Source organism: Solanum dulcamara, chromosome 5, assembly GCF_947179165.1.
Source record: "Solanum dulcamara chromosome 5, daSolDulc1.2, whole genome shotgun sequence".
In the NCBI taxonomy this organism is placed as follows: Eukaryota; Viridiplantae; Streptophyta; class Magnoliopsida; order Solanales; family Solanaceae; genus Solanum; species Solanum dulcamara.
This window is the reverse complement of record NC_077241.1, coordinates 49,133,752-49,142,124: the sequence shown is the minus strand read 5'-3', so window position 1 is coordinate 49,142,124 and position 8,373 is coordinate 49,133,752.

The window sequence follows — 8,373 nt, the reverse complement described above, 5'->3', positions numbered from 1 at the left end:
GTTTTGGCCTAATTTTTCAGAATTTTGGAGGAAGGGCAATTTGGGAATTTTCCCAAATTATATATACCCAAGCCTTGTATATTTTGGGACCATTTTCTTCAGCCCTCACTCTTTCTCTAAAAGCCCTAGCTCCTCTCTCTTCTCTTCTTCTCCATTTCCAAAAAAAAAGAGTCCAAGAACTTCAAGATTTGAGTCCTCCATTGAAGACCCAACTACAAGGTTTTCTTCAAGTCTTCACTAAGGTATGTAAGGCTAACCAAAACATGGGTTGAGTCCACCCATGTGCCCTATTCTTGTCTTGAGGTTAGATATCCATGAAAATTGAGTTTCTTGGTATGGTACATGTTTGAATGAACTTGGTCTCCATTTTATTTAATTATTTATGTGCCAATGTTGTTGAGCTAAGAGGTTCCTAAAATGAGCCCTTATGTGAGTATGAGATGATGAAGGAATGAGTTGCTAAATATGTTTTATTGATCTTCTTAATTATGTAGATTTGATAAAGTATATTACTTTCTTAAAAATGTTGCCTATTATAAAAATGTCGATTTGAAGTCTTGAAGATGTGGTGAGTCATGAGGATTTTCTCAAATGGATGAGGTAATGATTGATTATATCTAGATGATGTTATACATGTGCATTTAAAGCTTCCTTGAAGATATGATTGAGATTGAGCATTGAGATTGATATTTGATTGTGACAGAGTTGATGAGTCGACAAGGTTGTAATGAGACTTGTTGATATGAGTTGATTGAGTTGAGTTGATGGAGTTTTATGAGCATTGAGTCTTGGGAGGAGTATCGAGCACCGAATTGGGCAAGAGTATAGTCCATACTCGAACCCAATACCTGTGTTGCCAAACGTAGGGGGGATTGAACCGTTAAAGTCGGATGCTTCCCCGAGAGCTTTTGTCCTGACATTATAGGACCTGGTTGGATAGGATCCATGAGTGTTCGTCGTTCATGCCCTGGCAAGGTATGAACGGGCGTGGAAACAACGTCGTTTCGTTGTACCTTCACTGGCTCATAAGTATTGGTTGTCGGTTAAGAGAAACTCCCAAATAAGTGTTGATAGTACTCTGAGTCAGATTGAGTTGAATTGTATATGATTGGTCCAGTCTAAATCATGTCCTTGTTTAGACTTAGGACATTTGATTGAGTTGTCATCCCTTTTAAGTTGAGCTCCCGAGTTGATTTATTCTTCCTTGATGTTCGTTGTATTCGGCCATTTTACATACTCGTACATTCCATGTACTGACGCCATTTGGCCTGCATCGTTTCATGATGCAGAGACAGGTACTAGAGATCATCAACCGGCGCTCCGTTGAAGATCAACTTACACTTTCAGCCAGTCGGTGAGTCCTCCTAGTTCCTGGAGGATATTGGGCCTTCCTGTACAGTTTTTGGATTGTCTCTTCTTTATTTAGATTGTCGGTAGCCATGGGCTTGTCATTGGCACCTTTTAGACTGGAATAGAGGCTTCATAGACTAAGATGTGAGGAGGTCGAGCGGCCATCTTGAGGATTCCTATTTTGATTATCGTCTTGATTGTAAATGTTTGGCCTTCGGCCCTTATGATATGAGAAGTATTTCTTAAATTGAGTTTTCTGCTAATAGAATGTACTTGAATGAATGAGTGATTGTCCCAAGTGGTTCGCTCGGAGGTCAGAGATGGCCTTCGAGTGCCGGTTACGTCTAGGGTACCCTCCCGGGGCGTGACAGCTACAAACCATAAATTTATGTTACCAATACCTTCATAACATCTTGGTACACCTTAGATAATTAATTCACGAAGCAAAATTGGAGACTTACCTTCTTTGTTTTCCTTTGGCCGAACCCATTCTTCCTCTAGCTTCAAGTTTCTCTTCTCTTCTTCCTCTTGAATTTTCTAGAACTCTCTTGGGATAAGAATGACTCTAATGAGTCATAAGACACACACATATATATATATATATATATATATAAATATCTTCCATCACTTATCCCTTATTTGAAAATAAGTCCCTCAATTATGAATATAGACAAATGACCCCTTCTCCATTTTTTTTTCTAGAACCTTCTTTAGCAAATAAAGATGGCTTAATTGCCTTGCCATGTATACTTTGGTTCATATATACTCATCACATGGTCATAAAAGAGTGGGGCCCATATACACCTCTTACATGAATTTTCTTGAACACTTTGTGAAATTTCCGTTTTACCCCTAGCCTTCCACAATATTACCATAGGCCACTTTGCAAATTTTCTTTTTGCCCTTAGCCTTTCCCAATATTTCCACACTACTAATGTTCATAAATAATATTCATAACCAACTTGTATATAAAAAAAATTGGAAGATGGTCATTTCCTTCACTTTACCACGGTTACTTTAAAATATCCAACCGTATAAAATCTGGGATACAACAAGTGTGGCTCATGTTGATGAAGGAAAGAGGGAATTGGTAAAGTATATTCACCAGTTTGATAGATTAGGAGTGAAGTTGAATGGTTTCAATGATTGTGGTATGATTTTTCATAACGGGTACGAATCATCTTTGGTGGGGATGTTAAATCAAAACAAGACGTTGACTCGATATTTTTAGAGTTAAAGATGTTGGTGAAACAAAAGAAAGTAGAAGTCTTTTCACAAGGGGGGATGGGGTACTACACATTCAAAGTCAGTTATGTGTTCCAAATGTGGACGGTCTAAGGGGTTTGATCTTGAAGAAGGCTCATATTTCTTCTTACTCTATTCATCCGGTTCGACTAAAATGTACCGAGACTTAAAAGATCTCTATTTGTAGGATGGCATGAAAAATAACATAGCAAGGTTCATGGCCGAATGCCCAAATTGCCAACAAGTTAAAGCCGAACATCAAAGGTGGGGTGGCTTAGCACAAGACATTAAAATATCCACTTGGAAGTGGGAAGATGCGAACGTGGACTTTGTAGTAGGTCTGCCTCATACTTGAAATCATCATGATTTGATTTGGATGATTGTTGATAGAATGACTAAGTCATCCCACTTTCTACTAGTCAAGACTTCTTATAGTGCCGAAGATTATGCTAAGTTGTATAATCAGGAGTTGGTAAGGTTGCATAGTGTACCATTGTCAATTATTTCAAATCGTGGTACCTAATTCACTTCTCACTTTTGGAGGTCGTTTCAAAGGGGTCTTGGTACCAAGGTAAAGCTAAGCATTGTATTCCATCCTCAAATAGATGGGCAAGCCAAATGGATAATTCAAACACTACAGGATATGTTAAGGGCTTGTATGTTGGAAATCAAGGGAAGTTGGGATGATTATCTATCGCTTATTGAGTTTGCCTATAACAATAGCTACCACTCAAGTATTGAGATGGCAATGTTTGAGGCTTTGCATGGAGACAATATAGGTATCTGTTTGGTTGGTTTGAAGTGGATGAGATGACCATATTGGGTCTTGATTTGGTTCTTGATGCTTTAGAAAAAGTGAGACTCATTAGATAAAGGTTGAAGATGGCTCAAAATCGTCAAAAGTCCTATTCCAATACTAGGAGAAGGGAACTTGAGTTTAGTGTAGATGATTGGGTGTACTTGAAGGTTTCACTTGAAGGTTTCACCCATGAAGGGTGTAGTTCGGTTTGGTAAGAAGAGGAAATTGAACCCTAGGTATCTAGGGACTTATATAATCTTGAAATATGTTGGCAAGGTTGCTTATGAGTTGGAGTTTCCTTTGGAAATGGTCGTGATTCATCCGGTGTTCCATGTGCTGATGTTGAGAAAATATGTGGGTGATCGTAGTTCCATTGTCCCATTGGAAGTGGTAAATATTGAAGAAATATTAACCTATGAAGAGGTGCCAGTTGAAATTTTGGACCGACATGTTAAGAGATTAAGGAACAAAGAAGTTGCATCTGTTAAAGTCCTTTGAGAAATCAACAAGTTGAAAGCGCTACATGAGAAGCAGAAATGGATATGATTAAGTGTTACTGTCATCTCACTCATTTTACTCAAGCCTAAGGTACTAAGATATTCATGAATTGTTTAAGTCTCCTATGTTTAAGATTTTCCTAAGTCTTCATATGCATGCATGTTCATGATGTTGTATTTTTAAAGTTGTGTTTTATGCTAAGTTTAGAGATCTCATGTTCTATGCATTTCAAGCATCATTGTATTCATGTTGGGTTGCTAGTCCTTGTGACGTGTCCTTTTCTATGCTAATGACTCTCATTCGAGGATGAATGTTCCCAAGGGGGAGATATTTTAAGACCCCGGGAGTTGGAAAGTCCTAAAACGAGGAATAAAGGATGAAATCCCAAAGAAATGCAGAAAACTGGCACTAAGTTATGACCATGGAAGGCCATCACAAGCTGTAGTATACACCATGCCTCGTGGTGAGCCGCCGTGGTGGTTATTTAGAAACTCAAACCTATATGGAAGGGACCACATACCATGGTGAGTACCATGGACCGTAGTGCCCTCCGTGGTAACCCCTCTCCTAAGGCCTCAGAAAACATCCTAAGGCAATGATCACGAACGACCACCACAGGTCGTGGAGCTCTTCAAGGACCATGGTGTGTTCTTTAGTGGTAACACCTACAGGTCCTACACCATGGCCACATTTTACGGGCGGTGATTCCCTCCATGTATCATGATGATCTCCGTGGAGGAAGTCCTGACACTTTCCCAACAAACGCCAAAATCTTTTCCTCAAGTTATTTACCACGGGAAACTACCACATGTCAGTACATGGAATGTACGATATGTAAAATAGCTGGAAGAAAATACGATCAATAATATTCAATATCATGCAACTCGACTCAAGCGACTCAACTCTGATATTAACTCAAGTCAATGAACATGCAATTTTAAAAATAAATAGTTCTTTGAAAATAGACTCAATGATATGCAACTTAACCAAATCAAACCATTCATTTTTAGGGAGTTTCTCTAACCAACAACCACCACTTATGAGCAAGTTATGAAACAGCACTTTGCACTGTCATTTCGACATCCGTCCAATACCTTGCCAAGATAAGGGACAATCAACCTCAATGGATCCACAATCAATCAAAGTCCTTTTTGGGACTAGAGAGGCATATTCTCTATCCTACATTGGCTACGTAGTTTATGGGGTTTGAGTTGTTATTTACTCTTACCCAAATAGGTGCTCAATACTACTCCCAAAAGACCCAATATGCTCATAAGCTCGATTAGATAAATTTAATCAAATTGTCTCATCTAGTCTCATTGAACTCTCATCAAGCTCAATCTCATCTCAATCATCAAATCTTTCATCTAAAGATGTGCTTTCAAGCTCATTCATATTTCCTGAAACTCTATCCCAAACCATCATTTATACTAAAAAATACTCATGTTCAAAATAGTAGAAGTTTAAGAACCTTTCAGACTCAACTCAGGTTCAGCTCATTCTCATTCAAAAATGTTCACAAATCATGCTTTAAAAACTCCATCAATGCATAAAATAAATAAAAGGAAATCTCAATTAAGTTTTATGTGAATGAAGACATAAATGTATACCTCAAATACTCAACTCATAGACATCATCAATACATATGTAATAATACACAAGAACTCAATAGAATTCATAAATAACTCAAGAACTCAATTCATGGAAATTCGAAACTCAAACTCAACTCGACTCATTGAAGATGTAGGGCAAGGGCTCAAACTCAATCAAGAGTTATGAGTAGCCTTACATTCCAGAAACAATGATTATCTACTCACAAATTGGAGACTTCGCTTGAAACATGAGAACCCTAGATCTTCTCCTACATTATACTCCTTGCTTTCAAAAGTTTCAATGGGTGAATGATAACAAAACCCCTTTGGGTATGGATAAAGGGTTAAATTTAGTCCCAAAATGGCCTGAGTTAAGTTTGGGAAAGGTAGGGAAAAGATGAGTTTGTTTCACGACCCAACCTAGGGCCTAGTCATAACACGGTGATCGGGATGCGAAGGACCCAACCATAAGACATCTTAGTATACATCGTATACATAAGGTAAAGAACAATATAAAGATGAGCGGAAGTAATCATTAAGTGGAAAATGGGACTAAGGGAAATCAACTCTATAAACGTCCAATCTGGACTACACCAATATATCATCTAAACATGCCTCTAGTCTAATCTTTGATGGGGGCTTAGGACAAGCTCCTAGCTCACCCTAACAATAGAAGAAAGTGAAGAAAATAGTAATCATGAATAAAAGTCATGTCCTTGGTAGAATGAGGACTTACCAACTTCTTTGAAATCTAAATAAACCTCTATCCACGAGTGGGATGATCGCGAGCATCGTCCAGTCCTACATTATGAGACAATGTTGGCAAAATATGAGTTAGTACATTTAAATGTACAAAGTATGTGAGGTATGCCTGAACAAGTAAAAGAATATAATCAATATGCCATAAGATGCATGACCAATCATAATGAACATGAATAAAGCGTAAAAGCAATTTAAAACATAAGAAACTCTTGGTCAATGCATATCATAAAATTTTATCATAAACTCATAACTTGACATCTCATAACTTTACTCCAACTTATGTGGGATAGGACCCTTAACCAAAAACTAAGACCATACGAGCTATTAAATAGAATCTGATGACTCCTGCATCAAGACAGACCAATGACTCCTCTATCGAAACAAAGGAGGCTACCTTGCCAGGGCATACTCCAAAAGTAACTATTCAACTAGGCTATTTGGATCTACTACCTAGGCTATGAAGGCAACCTACGTGGGCAATGTAGTTTGGGACTTTAGGTTGCTACTAGGATTTTCTGGGGTAACTAACTATGTTATCGGACTGAACCCCACCTAGAAGCCCTCTCGGTGCTTAGTCAATATCCCAATGGAAACTCATAAATATGATCATAACATAGTAGGGAAAGATTGTAGCTACCTATCAATCCATCTTTAAAACATATTAGGGATAGCGCATCTACTTGGTGATTCATAAGAATTTATAACTTCGGTGAGAATTGCCCTTATCTCCATCTTTAAAACATCTTTTGATCTTAACTCTGACCATCATCATAACTTTAAATTTATAATCATGAATCTCAACTTGAACTCATATAAAGCTTTCATTGAAAATCATTTAACTCATGATCAACTCATAAACTCATCTTAACTTCATAATCATAGCTTTAAAATATAGCTTTATGCATGGGCATCGATAATTTAACTTGAAATCATGCAATTCAAATGAGAAAATGCATATAAAGATCATTGATAACATTGAAAAATAAAATCAAACCATACCAATGCAATTTATCAAAACTAGGGTTCATAATCAATTGAAAACTGAATAAAAACTTGAGGAATCTTTGGGACTTCATGGGTGAAAAGAGCCAATGAATCAATCCCCACATACCTTGCTAGAATTCACTAAGAATTGATGAAGAAACCTTGTAGAAATATGGAAACCCTAGCTTTAGCTTGAAGAGGAAACCTTGAGAGAATTTGTTCTTGCCTTTGAAAATTCTAGGAGAATAAATTGAATAGGAGGGGAATTTGAAGGATTGAATATTTATAGACATTGAACTTGGCCATAAAACTGTCTAGGTTTATTGAATCAAACTTTGGAAATGACACAATTACCCCTTAATAAATCTTAAAATTTGGCCTAACGGATCCATTTCTACGGGTCGTCTAAGTTTTGATGAGTCATCTAAATAACTCATCCTGCAGGTCTGAGAAAAGTATTAAAAATCATGTCTCTGAAGTTTGGGAATAGGCAAGGTTTATGGCCCATCATCTTGTCTACAGTTTGTTCTTTTGGCTCATCTTGCAGGTTTCCAAAACCTACAAATTAAAAGTCTCTAAAATTTTGTGATGGGTGGTTATTACGACCCGTCATAGCTTCTACAAGCCATTCTGTCAAGTCGTAGACTTGACCTTGAGGGACTTCTGAAACTTAGCCCTAGAACTCTTCCTATGATTTTTGTCTACGGATCATCTAAGTAAGAACGGGTCGTCAACATGAGTCGTAAGAACTACGTTTAAGGTTGGTCATGACTACCACTAACGATTCTCTCCACTACTCATTTCTACGAGTCGTGTAAACTCCTATGACTCTTAGAGACAGTCATAAACTTGGGTTCAGTTCAAGATTTGAGAATTTTCTCCTTGGTTCCAACTTTTTAACCTACGAAGTCTTACAATATCTCCCCCTTGGAAATATTCATCCTTAAATGAGATTAACTTATCATAGAAAGGACACGTAAAGGAGACTAACAACCAAACATGAACATAATAACATCTTATAATGCATGGAACATGAAACTTCAACTCAACACAAAATCATAACTTTTAAAATCAACTTTTTCATGAACATGCGTGCATATGAATGACATATGAGGAACTGAATACGTAAGAGTTCAATTAGCT